This window comes from Bubalus kerabau, chromosome 2, assembly GCF_029407905.1.
Source record: "Bubalus kerabau isolate K-KA32 ecotype Philippines breed swamp buffalo chromosome 2, PCC_UOA_SB_1v2, whole genome shotgun sequence".
NCBI classification, from domain to species: Eukaryota; Metazoa; Chordata; class Mammalia; order Artiodactyla; family Bovidae; genus Bubalus; species Bubalus kerabau.
The window spans coordinates 124,040,066-124,055,611 of NC_073625.1; the positions used below are offsets into that span (position 1 = coordinate 124,040,066).

The 15,546-nt window shown below is 39.6% G+C and overlaps 1 protein-coding gene across 8 annotated transcripts in view; it reads right to left on the minus strand.

The window, feature by feature from the left end:
- TP63 (tumor protein p63) overlaps positions 1–15,546 on the minus strand; it is a 274,648-nt gene that overhangs the window by 192,929 nt on the left and 66,173 nt on the right. The gene's annotated exons all lie outside the window — the stretch shown is intronic.

The window sequence follows — 15,546 nt, forward strand, 5'->3', positions numbered from 1 at the left end:
TTAGATCCCACTGATGTAGTATGGGTAAGTATGTGTCTATGTAAGTATACGTGTGTTCACAGTGCACATATGTACCTAAACCACATATTTGTATTATTTCTAGTGATCAAAAATATTGGAAAGCTACTCTAATAAACTGGCGTCCGCAGTGGCTCAGTGGTGAAGAATCTGCCTACAGTGCAGGAGATGTGGGTTTGATTCCTGATTTGGGAAGATTTCCTGGGGAAGGAAGTGGCAACCCACTCCAGTAATCTTCCTGAGAAAATCCCATGGACAGCGGAGCCTGGTGGGCTACAGTCTGTCAGGTCACAAAGAGTTTGACAGGAGTGAGCATGCACGCACTCTAAGGAATAGTTATGATCCACTTTTACTTAGCAATGAATTTCTACTTATATAAGTACAATATAACTTTTCAAAGTTTTAAATATAGGCTTTAAATCTGCTTTACTGATTTTTTCAATTTAATTTTAATTGAAAGATAATTGTCATAAAACACTAATTATTTTCAGGTATAAAACAATAATTTGATATTAATATATACTGCAAAATGATCAACACAGTAGGTCTAGTCATCATCCATCACTACATAGTTACAGAATTTTTTTGTTTGTTTGTTTTAAGATTTACTCTCTTAGCAACTTTCAAATATACAGTACAGTATTATTAACTATAGTTGCCATGCTATACATTCCAAACCCATGATCTATTTATTTATTTTATAACTATTTATTTTGTAACAGAAAGTTTGTACATTTTGACTCATTTCACTCCTTTTGTCCACCCCACCCTCCACTTCTAGTAACCACAGATTTGTTCTATATATCTGAGAGCCTGTTTTATGTTTGTTTGCTTGCATGCTTTAGATTGTACAGCATTTGTCTTTCTCTGCCTGACTTATTTCTCTTAGCATACTGTGCTCAAAGTCCATCCATGTTGTCACTAATAACAAGAGTCCACACTTTTTTATGGTTGAGTAATATTCCATTGTGTATGTGTGTGTGTGTTCTTTTTCCATCAACTAGTGGACACTTAGATTGTTTCTGTATCTTGACTATTTTAAATAATACTGCAACGACCATGGGAATGATGTATCTTTTTAAGTTAGTGTCTTCATTTTCTTTGAACAATATACATAATAGGAACTGTGGAATCACAGGTAGCTCTATTTTTAATTTTTTGAGGAATGTCCATACTGTTTTCCATATGGCTGCACCAGTTTATCTTCCCACCAACAGTGTAGAAGTCTTCCCTTGTCTCCACAGGCTCACTAATACTTGTTGCCTCTTATCTTTTTGATAATGGCCATTCTACAGGTGTGATATAATATCTCATGGTTTTGATTTGCATTTCAGATTTTTAATTTATAGCATTAGTAGTTATAGTATTAGGATATTATATTCATATAATATATATGATATATATATCATATATATATATATCATGATATGTATTCAGTTCAGTTCAGTCGCTCAGTCGTGTCCAACTCTTTGCGACCCCATGAATCGCAGCACACCAGGCCTCCCTGTCAATCATCACCATCTCCCCGAGTTCGCTCAAATTCAGGTCCATTGAGTTGGTGATGCCATCCAGCCATCTCATTCTCTGTCATCCCCTTCTCTTGCCCCTAATCCCTCCCAGCATCAGAGTCGTTTCCAATGAGTCAGCTCTAAGCATGTGGTGGCCAAAGTACTGGAGTTTCAGCTTTAGCATCATTCCTTCTAAAGAACACCCAGGACTGATCTCCTTTAGAATGGACTGGTTGGATATCCTTGCAGTCCAAGGGACTCTCAAGAGTCTTCTCCAACATTACAGTTTAAAAGCATCAGTTCTTTGGTGCTCAGCCTTCTTCACAGTCCAACTCTCACATCCATACATGACCAGTGGAAAAACCATAGCCTTGACTAGACAGACCTTTGCTGGCAAAGTAATGTCTCTGCTTTGCAATATGCTATCTAGGTTGGTCATAACTTTTCTTCCAAGGAGTAAGCATCTTTTAATTTCATGTATTATGAAATATATATATGGATATATAACATACTGGGTATATATTATGAAATATTATATTCATATTTATGCCTTTTAAAGATTAATCATTTTCTAGGGTAATAACCTAAATTTCAAATTAGTAGCATTCTGCCTAATAAGGTTTTACTATGAAATATAAAAAAGAGCAAAAGTTTGCATATGCTCTAACCATGAATGCATCCTTCCCCTCTGATATAACAAATCTACATCTGAGGCTATTTCCAAAGAAAAGTTTTCAAAACAAGGAAAATACATGAAAGTAGATAAATGATGGCTACAGAATTGTTAATAATAGCAAAAAGTATATCTACAAAATGGAAATAGAGTTACAGATGTAGAAAGCAAACTTATGGTTACCAGGGGAAAACATGGGAGGGGATAAAATAGAAGACTGGCATTGACATATATACCCTACTATCTATAAAATGGGCTCTCCCGGTAGCTCAGTCAGTCAGTTCAGTCACTCATTTGTGTCCGACTCTTTACAACCCCATGGAGTGCAACATGCCAGGCCTCCCTTTCCATTGCCAACTGCCGAAGTTTACTCAAACCCATGTGCATCAAGTCGGTGATGCCATCCAACCATCTCATCCTCTGTCATCCCCTTTTCCTCCTGCCTTCAATCTTTCCCAGCATCAGGGTCTTTTCAAATGAGTTCTTTGCATCAGGTGGCCAAAGTATTGGAGTTTGAGCTTCAGCATCAGTCCTTCCAATGAATATTCAGGACTGATTTCCTTTAGGATGGACTGATTTCCTTTAGGATGGACTGGTTGGATCTCCTTGCAGTCCAAGGGACTCTCAAGGGTCTTCTCCAACACCACAGTTCAAAAGCATCAATTCTTTGGTGCTCAGCTTTCTTTACAGTCCAACTCTTACATCCGTATGTGACTACTGGAAAAATCATAGCTTTGACTAGACTGACCTTTGTCCTGCAGTGTAGGAAACTCAGGTTCAATCTGTGGGTCAGGAAGATCCCCTGGAGAAGGGAATGACAACCCATTCCAGAATTCTTGCCTGGCAAATCCCAAGGACAGAGGAACCTGGTGGGCTATAGTCCACAGGGTTGCAAAGAATCAGACACAACTGAGCAACTAAGCATAGCATATATAACTTACCTAAAATCAACATAAAAGATTATTTTTTAGTATATATTGGTAAATCTACACAGCACATTGATATGCAGTCCTTAAAATGATTACTCTGAGGCAAATTCAGAAAAATGCATATGTGTCACATTTATGTAATACATTTTTATATGTGCTGTGATTACAGTGATTAAAATATTATACAAGCATCAATCTAGATATCAGATGGGACTAAGAAACTAGAAATGATTAATTTGCGGGAGTGATAAAACACAGAGGTATTTAAAAAAAATCTGTTTTTAGCTGATATTATAAACCTGTGTTATTAAATACTATCATAGTATATTTCTAAAATGCATCAATGTTGACAACTATCAGCAGGTAAAATGCTTCATCCACATTATATATTGCTAAAATATAATGAAAGTGAGCTAACAAGAGTTCTTTCAAGGAACCATAAGGAAACAAAATGAATTGAGACATTGCATATGGTTGGAGGATCTTTTTGCATGTAGAAGAAATTATGCAGCTTGTGGAGGGTTTATTCCTCCTGGGTTTGGATGGCCTATTCAAGGTTTCTATCTTAGCAGCAGGGGTCTGCTACTGCTTTAGGCAATGTTTCAAGTCCCTTCTCAGGCCCTCCCTTATCTATTAATCAAAGCTGGTGATGACCTATGTTCCAAGTGGTCTTAGAGAGCTTTACTTTTCACCTGGCTGATATGTAGGATCTAGGTAATCCTCTATCTGATATATAGGTACTGGATAGATGAGAAGCACACCAGGATCAGATGTATGGCCGGATGTCACAGAAGCTAAAGTCCCACAAGCAGAAGATAGGAGGAGTCTCCAGGGCAAAAACCAGAGTTAAGGACTATGGTCACAGCAGCAAACATCCATTTTCTTGCCAAGATAATGTCTGTGATTCTCATCTTGTATGCAAAGGGGGAAGGTGGAGATGATACTAGGGGGTTAATTGTGACATAGTGCAAGATGATATAGCTTCTCAGGAGGCTCAGTGGTAAAGAATCTGCCTGCTAATGCAGGAGACTCAAGAGATGTGGGTTCGATCCCTGGGTCAAGAAGATCCCTTGGAGTAGGAAATGGCAATCCACTCCAGTATTCTTTCCTGGAAAATTCCATGGACAGAGAGCCTGGTGAGATACAGTCCAGGGGGTCGCATAGAGCTGGACACAACTGAGCCACGGTGTACACACACATACACAGAGCATATACAATGACACAATGTGATATAGAGAGAATCTCTATTTAAAAAGCACATTTCAGAGCAAGGTGAGAGCAGTCCATTCCATGTAGACATAGGGTCTGAATGTGAAATATGGAATGAATGACTTATTCCTTATTTCTGCAAGTCAGCCAAGCTTGCCTTCATTTCAGATCTCCTAGGCCCTGAACTGCCACAGCTGCTGTGAAAGGGCTGTTGGCATGGTTAATCCACAGCAAACTGATATGCTCTCCCTAATACGAACAAGCTCAAGTGCCAAGTGGATCTCATTTTAGGTCTAAACCAGTGTTGCTTTACACTTTTTTTTTTAATTTAAATTTATTTAGTTTAATTGGAGGCTAATTACTTTACAATATTGTATTGGTTTTGCCATACATCAACATGAATCCGCCACAGGTGTACACGTGTTCCCAATCCTGAATCCCCCCTCCCACCTCCCTCCCCATACCGTCCCTCTGGGTCATCCCAGTGCTCCAGCCCCAAGCATCCTGTATCCTGCATCAAACCTGGACTGGGGATTCGTTTCTTATATGATATTATACATGTTTCAATGCCATTCTCTCAAATGATCCCACCCTCTCCCTCTCCCACAGAGTCCAAAAATCTGTTCTATACATCTGTGTTTCTTTTGCTGTCTCGCATCCAGGGTTATTGTTACCATCTTTCTAAATTCCATATATATGCATTAGTATATGCAGGTCAGGAAGCAACAGTTAGTACTGGACATGGAACAACAGACTGGTTCCAAATAGGAGAAGGAGTACGTCAAGGCTGTATATTGTCACCCTGCTTATTTAACTTATATGCAGAGTACATCATGAGAAACGCTGGACTGGAAGAAGCACAAGCTGGAATCAAGATTGCCGGGAGAAATATCAACAACCTCAGATACGCAGATGACACCACCCTTATGGCAGAAAGTGAAGAGGAACTAAAAAGCCTCTTCATGAAAGTGAAAGAGGAGCGTGAAAAGGTTGGCTTAAAGCTCAACAATCAGAAAACTAAGATCATGGCATCTGGTCCCATCACTTCATGGGAAATAGATGGGGAAACAGTGTGTATTTTTTATTTTTTATTTCAGACTTTATTTTTTTGGGTTCCAAAATCACTGCAGATGGTGACTGCAGCCATGAAATTAAAAGACACTTACTCCTTGGAAGGAAAGTTATGACCAACCTAGATAGCATATTCAAAAGCAGAGACATTACTTTGCCAACAAAGGTCCGTCTAGTCAAGGCTATGGTTTTTCCTGTGGTCATGCATGGATGTGAGAGTTGGACTGTGAAGAAGGCTGAGCGCCGAAGAATTGATGCTTTTGAACTGTGGTGTTGGAGAAGACTCTTGAGAGTCCCTTGGACTGCAAGGAGATCCAACCAGTCCATTCTGAAGGAGATCATCCCTGGGATTTCTTTGGAAGGACTGATGCTAAAGCTGAAACTCCAGTACTTTGGCCACCTCATGCAAAGAGTTGACTCATTGGAAAAGACTCTGATGCTGGGAGGGATTGGGGGCAGGAGGAGAAGGGGACGACAGAGGATGAGATGGCTGGATGGCATCACTGACTCTATGGATGTGAGTCTGAGTGAACTCCGGGAATTGGTGATGGACAGGGAGTCCTGGGGTGCTGTGATTCATGGGGTCCCAAAGAGTCAAACATGACTGAGTGACTGAACTGAACTGAACTGATACTCTATAGGTGTTTTTCTTTCTGGCTTGCTTCACTCTGTATAATCGGCTCCAGTTTCATCCACCTCATTAGAACTGATTCAAATGTATTCTTTTTAATGGCTGAGTAATACTCCATTGTGTATATGTACCACAGCTGTATTATCCATTCATCCGCTGATGCACATCTAGGTTGCTTCCATGTCCTGGCTATTATAAACAATGCTGCGATGAACATTGGCGTACATGTGTCTCTTTCAATTCTGGTTTCCTCGGTATGTATACCCAGCAACGGGATTGGTTTTTGACATATAAAAATTCTTTCACACACCTGGAATATCCAATATACCCCCCCCAGGAGGATTTTCCTTTACCCAGAGTCTTGAAAGCAATAGGTTCTTTTTTCATTTTCCAAATATGATACCCTATCTTATATTAAATCTGATTTTATGAACCCTACATGCTCTCCAGGCTTACTAAACGTTCTGATTCAAGTTGAGAATGGGAGGCACGATCTCTTCAGGTGAGAAAAGCAATTCTGTGTTAAAGTGAAACTTCAGTTATGGAAATTATATGTGTTAGGTGACACAAACTGTGAGCTAAGAATGAAAAACAAAACCAGAATGCTGGAGTGAAAATGTGTATCAGATCAGATCAGATCAGATTAGTTGCTCAGTCGTGTCTGACTCTTTGCAACCCCATGAATTGCAGCACGCCAGGCCTCCCTGTCCATCACCAACTCCCGGAGTTCACTCAGACTCACATCCATCGAGTCAGTGATGCCATCTAGCCATCTCATCCTCTGTTGTCCCCTTCTCCTCTTGCCCCCAATCCCTCCCAGCATCAGGGTCTTTTCCAATGAGTCAACTCTTCGCATGAGGTGGCCAAAGTACTGGAGTTTCAGCTTTAGCATCAGTCCTTCCAAAGAAATCCCAGGGATGATCTCCTTCAGAATGGACTGGTTGGATCTCCTTGCAGTCCAAGGGACTCTCAAGAGTCTTCTCCAACACCACAGTTCAAAAGCATCAATTCTTCAGTGCTCAGCCTTCTTCACAGTCCAACTCTCACATCCATACATGACCACAGGAAAAACCATAGCCTTGACTAGACGGACCTTTGTTGGCAAAGTAATGTCTCTGCTTTTGAATATGCTATCTAGGTTGGTCATAACTTTCCTTCCAAGGAGTAAGTGTCTTTTAATTTCATGGCTGCAGTCACCATCTGTAGTGATTTTGGAGCCCAGAAAAATAAAGTCTGCCACTGTTTCCACTCTTTCCCATGAAGTGATGGGACCAGATGCCATGATCTTCGTTTTCTGAATGTTCTAGACCATTCAGGTATGACCTAAATCAAATCCCTTATGATTATACAGTGGAAGTGAGAAATAGATTTAAGGGCCTAGATCTGATAGATAGAGTGCCTGATAAACTATGGAATGAGGTTTGTGACATTGTACAGGAGACAGGGATCAAGACCATCCTCATGGAAAAGAAATGCAAAAAAGCAAAATGGCTGTCTGGGGAGGCCTTACAAATAGCTGTGAAAAGAAGAGAAGCGAAAAGCAAAGGAGAAAAGGAAAGATATAAGCATCTGAATGCAGAGTTCCAAAGAATAGCAAGAAGAGATAAGAAAGCCTTCTTCAGCAATCAATGCAAAGAAATAGAGGAAAACAACAGAATGGGAAAGACTAGGGATCTCTTCAAGAAAATCAGAGATACCAAAGGAACATTTCATGCAAAGATGGGCTCGATAAAGGACAGAAATGGTATGGACCTAACAGAAGCAGAAGATATTAAGAAGAGATGGCAGGAATACACAGAAGAACTGTACAAAAAAGATCTTCACGACCCAGATAATCACGATGGTATTATAACTGACCTAGAGCCAGACATCCTGGAATGTGAAGTCAAGTGGGCCTTAGAAATCATCACTATGAACAAAGCTAGTGGAGGTATGGAATTCCAGTTGAGCTATTCCAAATCCTGAAAGATGATGCTGTGAAAGTGCTTCACTCAATATGCCAGCAAATTTGGAAAACTCAGCAGTGGCCACAGGACTGGAAAAGGTCAGTTTTCATTCCAGTCCCAAAGAAAGGAAATGCCAAAGAATGCTCAAACTACCGCACAATTGCACTCATCTCACACGCTAGTAAAGTAATGCTCAAAATTCTCCAAGCCAGGCTTCAACAATACATGAACCGTGAACTTCCTGATGTTCAAGCTGGTTTTAGAAAAGGCAGAGGAACCAGAGATCAAATTGCCAACATCTGAAGGATCATGGAAAAAGCAAGAGAGTTCCAGAAAAGCATCTATTTCTGCTTTATTGACTATGCCAAAGCCTTTGACTGTGTGGATCACAATAAACTGTGGAAAATTCTGAAAGAGATGGGAATACCAGACCACCTGATCTGCCTCTTGAGAAATTTGTATGCAGGTCAGGAAGCAACAGTTAGAACTGGACATGGAACAACAGACTGGTTCCAGATAGGAAAAGGAGTACGTCAAGGCTGTATATTGTCACCCTGTTTATTTAACTTATATGCAGAGTACATCATGAGAAACGCTGGACTGGAAGACACACAATCTGGAATCAAGATTGCTGGGAGAAATATCAATAACCTCAGATATGCAGATGACACCACCCTTATGGCAGAAAGTGAAGAGGAACTCAAAAGCCTCTTGATGAAAGTCAAAGTGGAGAGAAAATGTATATATATTTATATAAACATATTAAATGTATATAAATATATGTGCATGCATGTGTATGCTTAGTTGTGACTGACTGTGACCCTATGGACTGTAGCCCACCAGGCTCTTCTGTCCATGGGATTATCCAGGCAAGAATACTGAGGTGGGTTGCCATTTCCTCTTTCAGGGGATCTTCCCAACCCAGGGATTGAAACCCCATCACCTGCGTCTCCTGCATTAGCAGGAGGATTCTTTACCACTAAGCCACTGGGAAAGCCCATAAATATATGTATGTCTTATAAATAAGTATATATTTATTATTTCTTATTATAAAAATAAGTATATATTTATTATAATAAATATATGACAGAAAAACATACACATATATACACATAAATAAATATATATGACAAAAGTTTCCATGAGATCAAGACAGTCATTTCCTCTATAGGGAAGTATACAAATGTTAAAATGATTCCATTTGTTTCACTGAAATATGCCACCTAAGTCACTAAATAGTCACCTAAGTGTTTAATCTTTAAATTGATATGGGGAGGTTGTGCAGAAGGGATATGTCTGATAATTGAGAATTATTAATAATTTTGGCTGTGAAATGTACATATAAGCTAAATATATATATACATATAAGCTTATATATATATATATATGCCACTGCACAGGCTCCACCCTAGACTCAGTAAATCAGAATCTGTAGGTGTTAGGTCAGGACATTAGCAGTTTTCACAACTCCCCAGGCAATTCTAATGTGTAGCCAAGGATGGGAACTTTCTAGGTTAACAGGCTACAGAATGTTAGAGGGCAAAGGGCCGTCGAGATAATCTTATCCAGTGCTTTTCCATCTGTGCTTCTTTCTCCACTCCTATCAATAATAGTAGTTCAGCTTGTATTTGTTTGTTGTCTTTGCTTCCTAGTAAATTTTCATTTGAAAAAAAATTCAGAGTTAAAAAGGAAGGAAGATTAAAAAAAAAAAAATAGACCAACTAGCCATCGCTTTTCTTCAAAAATCAAATTGAGACCCCCGCTCCAACCAGGGGAATACTTCTTTGTCTTAGGTTGCAGTGGTCTAAGTGAGAGCAAATCCACAGTTTATTCCCTGGTCATAGGGTTTTTTCTGCTTCCAAGGAGTGCTTTTCTGTTACTCCTCTGCTTCAGTAGAAATAGTCAGAAATTCTTTAACCAATTACCTAGAAATGATGATACTACTCTTGTGGTATTGATATTCTTATTACAAGGTGACGCTCCAATACTTTGGCCACCCGATGTGAAAAAGACAACTTATTGGGAAAGATAGAAGGCAGGAAGAGAAGGGGACAACAGAGGACGAGATGGTTGGATGGCATCACCAACTCAATGGACAAGAGTTTGAGCAAGCCCCAGGAAATGGTGAAAGACAGGGAAGCCTGGCGTACTGCAGTCCGTGGGGTCGCAGAGAGTCGGACAATACTGAGCGACCGAACAACAACAATTATAAATTAGGATATCACCATATAGAATCATTTTATGGATGATTCATTTTTGATATAATATTGATTATTTGGAGATATTTTTCATACATACTGAGACATATAACGTATCTTTTTGATTCCTGGCCTCCTCTTTTCTGATCTTAAAGCCTTAAAAACAACAGTCACTCAAATTTTCTAAAGTAATAAAATTCTACTATTGGAGAATATTTTTTGAGAAACTAAGATAGCTAAATACCTTTATTTTTTTCAGCTTAAACTTGTTTACCAAACTTATTACTGTACGTTAGACACTGTGCATTATTAGCCTTTAGTACCAATTAACCCTTACACCATCCGCGTGAGATTGGCCCTATTATTATCATCCCTATTTTACATATGAGGAACCTGAAGCTTGGAGTAGTTAGACAACTGACCTGAAGAGCACACCCAGAAAGTGACAGAGCTGAGAATGAATGCATTCTTTATACCAAAGTCCATGCCCTTGAGCCTTTCCTATATACCTTCCCAGACAGCTTGCGAATAGAAAAATCTGGACTGTCAATCATGAAATAACATTTGTAATGACCACACTTTATATATAAAAACCTGATGCCAATGTGGACAGTTCTTGAGAAAAGTCATACAGCTGGATAAATTTAAATCTAAAAATCATGATATTTTATAAATATTTGGGATGGTAGAGTTCCATAAGTTTTATATTTTTCCTCCCAAAGGAAAATGTCACTCCAAGGAATTTTTCTAGCTGCATGGATTTATCAAAACTTATACAGCTTCCATGGGGGAGGGATTTGAACCTATTTTATTCATTTTACTTTCAAAAATGGTTTTTAAAAACATGTTTTAATGTTTCAAAAATGTTTTTTAAAAAAATTTAAGTATTTTCCAAGTGCCAACTTTGTAATAAATTCCAAGGAAATAAAATTCAATGATAGTGCCAGAAATGCAAAGGTTATGTACAATACAACAGGACACACAATACTCATTCAATTGAGAAATATTTACTGAATGATTCCATACTAGGTCCTGAGGAACTAGAGCTCTGGACCAAAGAGATCTGTCCCTCCTTACAATTATGGTCTGGTGAGGAGACAGACATCAGTCAGACCTAGCAACACTCATAGAACTCTGACATGTACAAGAAGAAAGGAATAGAAGACAAAAAACATGCATTAGAGGGACCTGAACCTGATCAAGATATCTCTCTAAGGGACGATTAAAACCGGCATCTGAAACATGGGGAGGTGTTATCTATATGTTGGGCTATCTAGAAAGCTAAAGAGACCATTTTTTAAATGGTGGGTGATTTCACAGGGGAAATCATGGGAACCGAGGTTTTAAAAGTTAATTCAATATTGCCACATAGAGAACCGGAAGATGAACATTCTGGGGAAAAAACAGCATGAGTCAAAATGACCTCATCACTTAACCTTTTAAGTGAGAGCAAGATAGAAACTCACACCTATGCATCCACGGATGACATACTCTGGCACCCTGACCACCTTTTTTTGTCCCCACTGTAGCTCTTCTTTTTTCCATCCTACTGGACAGGACTAGCTTAAGCTGTAAGTAAAATCTGGTTGGTAAGTAGAAAGAGGACATGTGGCTTGGCTGTCCAAATATGAACTCAGAGAAATGTTCTCCAGCACAGGTAAGAACAGAGTGACTTTAATTCACACTGAAGTGTAAGTGATAGCTAGTAGGTTCCTATCAGTGAGTAAACTTTTGTTAGAGATCTTGAGGTTATCTCATTAATTGCAGTCCCTCCATTAGAGGTCAGAATGAAGTTACAAATAGCGTGTAAATTGTTCTGCCAAAAACTGACTTACCTAACTCAGGATAAGTCACGAACACTTTCTGAACCTCTGCTTATTTTTCTTTTGAGAAAGAAGTGCTGGCAGCAGAACTCTTAATTTTACTATGGATCGTTGATGACTGTGTGACAAAATACAGAACGCCTGGCTCTTCTCTGCTTAGTATTTAAGGAGCTGGATTTTGAAAACTACTTTTACTTAGAGCTTTAAAAAACCCTGCTCTCTCCCACTTCTTTGAATCTCATCACATGCAAACACTACTGAGACAGGGAGCAAAGTGCCTATTCTTTTCCTTTTCATACAGACAGAACTTTGAATTGGGCCTCATGAAATAGCCAAGGTGAAAAGGGCTTATGGACAAGAGATAAGCTTTGGAGTCAGGCCTGGTTCTAATTCTGGCAGCACCACTCACTAGTGGGTTGGAGAAAAAGTTACTGAACTTCACTGATTCTAGTGTGTCTTATCTGCGAAGTGAAAATGACAATAATACCCACTTTGTAGATTTCAAGGGGCTAAAATGTGAAAATACATATGGAGCACATAAACGGTGCCTGGAACACATTGCCTGAGTCAGTGCTCAACACCTGTTGTTAATGATATGATCTGTTAATTTCCAACTATTCTTTATACATATATTATTTCTAATAATATCAGCAAAACTTCAAGATAGAAATAATTCAGTGCACTTTACAAAGGAGGAAAAAGGAACATGAAGGAAGTTTATTGTTTCCCAAGATCACAGTTCCAATGAAAGAGCAAAGATTCAAATTAAAGTCTGTGCTTTTTGCTCTACTCAATCCTGATTCTGTGCTGAGTTAAAAACAGAGTAACAGTCATAGCAACCCCAACTACTCAGCCTCATCTGTCTCCTTTTGCTCTTTCCATGTGGCATCTGCCCTGCTCCTTATACCCTTGGCATGGCTTGGGCTGGTTGCCTTGGGATCCAGGCAAGGGAGAAAGCTTTGTGGAATGTATTGTTGGAGTCCTACTTATCTTCTGAATGAGTAAGGAATTTAAGGCCCTAGGGAAGAGGCGGTTTACCAATGAAATCTCTCCTCAATAAGTCAAGAAACAATGGAGAGATAATCTATGACAGCCAGTAAAAAAGCTCCCTAATGCTCTAAAGTCCCAGAGAGGCCCCTGGAGGGGTTCAAATCTGAATCATTCTGAATGAGAAGGAAGTTGGTTTCAAGTGAACTTTTGGAAAGTTGAGATTCATTGTCAATAAATCTTCCCTACAGTTTCTGTCTGATGTTTAACATTCAGTTAAAACCTTTAATTCTTCAAGGGAAATTACTAAAACAACAAGCAGCCCTTTGGAAGCTTAGTAACCAAACCACTAATGCAGCTTCAGATCCGAGGAACCCCCAAAGATCGATTCAACAGGACTAATCCTCAAGCACAGGTCCCCCAGGATAATTTGAGGAGAGTTCTTTGGCCAAAGCTATACTATGAGGGATGCTCCATAAAATAATACATCACAGTTAGGAATTTCAAGCCTCCCAAGAGGTTACCCACTTACTCAGATAATTAAGGGTAAATCTTGCATGTGGTGTTGATCTGTATGGGAAAAGAAGAAAAAGAAAACAAAGAAACCCTAGCATCAAATCAAGAGAGGTTGTTCTGCCAGGCAGTATTAACCTTGCTTTGCAAAAGAGGAAAATGAGTATAGAGACCATGAGCAACCCAACCAATTTCATTATCTAGTAAATGACAGAAAGGGGATTGAGGCTTCCTATGGACAAGCTCAAGTCTAGCCATTGTTCCACTGGGCTTGTGAACTTGTGAATTCTTTTTAATTTTAAAATATTTTTATTCTCCATAGATGTAAACAGTATCCAAATAATCACTGTTTTGTATTACTCCACATTACCTGCTCAGCTTAAAATTTATACATATCCTTCAGATCTGATCAGATCAGTCGCTCAGTCATGTCCAACTCTTTGCAACCCCATGAATTGCAGCACGCCAGGCCTCCCTGTCCATCACCAACTCCTGGAGTTCACTCAGACTCACGTCCATCGAGTCAGTGATGCCATCAAGCCATCTCATCCTCTGTCGTCCCCTTCTCCTCCACCCCCAATCCCTCCCAGCATCAGAGTCTTTTCCAATGAGTCAACTCTGCATGAGGTGGCCAAAGTACTGGAGTTTCAGCTTTAGCATCATTCCTTCCAAAGAAATCCCAGGGCTGATCTCCTTCAGAATGGACTGGTTGGATCTCCTTGCAGTCCAAGGGACTCCCAAGAGTCTTCTCCAACACCACAGTTCAAAAGCATCAATTCTTCAGCTCTCAGCCTTCTTCACCGTCCAACTCTCACATCCATACATGACCACAGGAAAAACCATAGCCTTGACTAGACAAACCTTTGTTGGCAAAGTAATGTCTCTGCTTTTGAATATGCTATCTAGGTTGGTCATAACTTGCCTTCCAAGGAGTAAGTGTCTTTTAACTTCATGGCTGCAGTCACCATCTGCAATGATTTTGGAGCCCAGAAAAATAAAGTCTGACACTGTTTTCACTGTTTCCCCATCTATTTCCCATGAAGTGATGGGACCAGATGCCATGATCTTCGTTTTCTGAATGCTGAGCTTTAAGCCAACTTTTTCACTCTCCACTTTCACTTTCATCAAGAGGCTTTTTAGTTCCTCTTCACTTTCTGCCATAAGGGTGGTATCATCTGCATATCTGAGGTTATTGATATTTCTCCCGGCAATCTTGATTCCAGCTTGTGTTTCTTCCAGTCCAGCGTTTCTCATGATGTACTCTGCATATAAGTTAAATAAACAGGGTGACAATATACAGCCTTGACGTACTCCTTTTCCTATCTGGAACCAGTCTGTTGTTCCATGTCCAGTTCTAACTGTTGCTTCCTGACCTGCATACAAATTTCTCAAGAGGCAGATCAGGTGGTCTGGTATTCCCATCTCTTTCAGAATTTCCCACAGTTTCTTGTGATCCACACAGTCAAAGGCTTTGGCATAGTCAATAAAGCAGAAATAGATGCTTTTCTGGAACTCTCTTGCTTTTTCCATGATCCTTCAGATTTTGGCAATTTGATCTCTGACTCCTCTGCCTTTTCTAAAACCAGCTTGAACATCAGGAAGTTCACGGTTCACATATTGCTGAAGCCTGGCTTGGAGAATTTTGAGCATTACTTTACTAGCGTGTGAGATGAGTGCAATTGTGCGGTAGTTTGAGCATTCTTTGGCATTTCCTTTCTTTGGGACTGGAATGAAAACTGACCTTTTCCAGTCCTGTGGCCACTGCTGAGTTTTCCAAATTTGCTGGCATATTGAGTGAAGCACTTTCACAGCATCATCTTTCAGGATTTGGAATAGCTCAACTGGAATTCTATCACCTCCACTAGCTTTGTTTGTAGTGATACCTATCCTTATATTTCTATAAATCCCATGCACCCTTATTTCTGTCTTCCTGAAAGATGATTTTCCATAATCAGTTAGACTTCCCCTGATCTTCCATTCCTGTTGGGTCTGCCTCACTTAAAATTCTGTTTTATCCTTTAAATGACTCACTGGTCATTT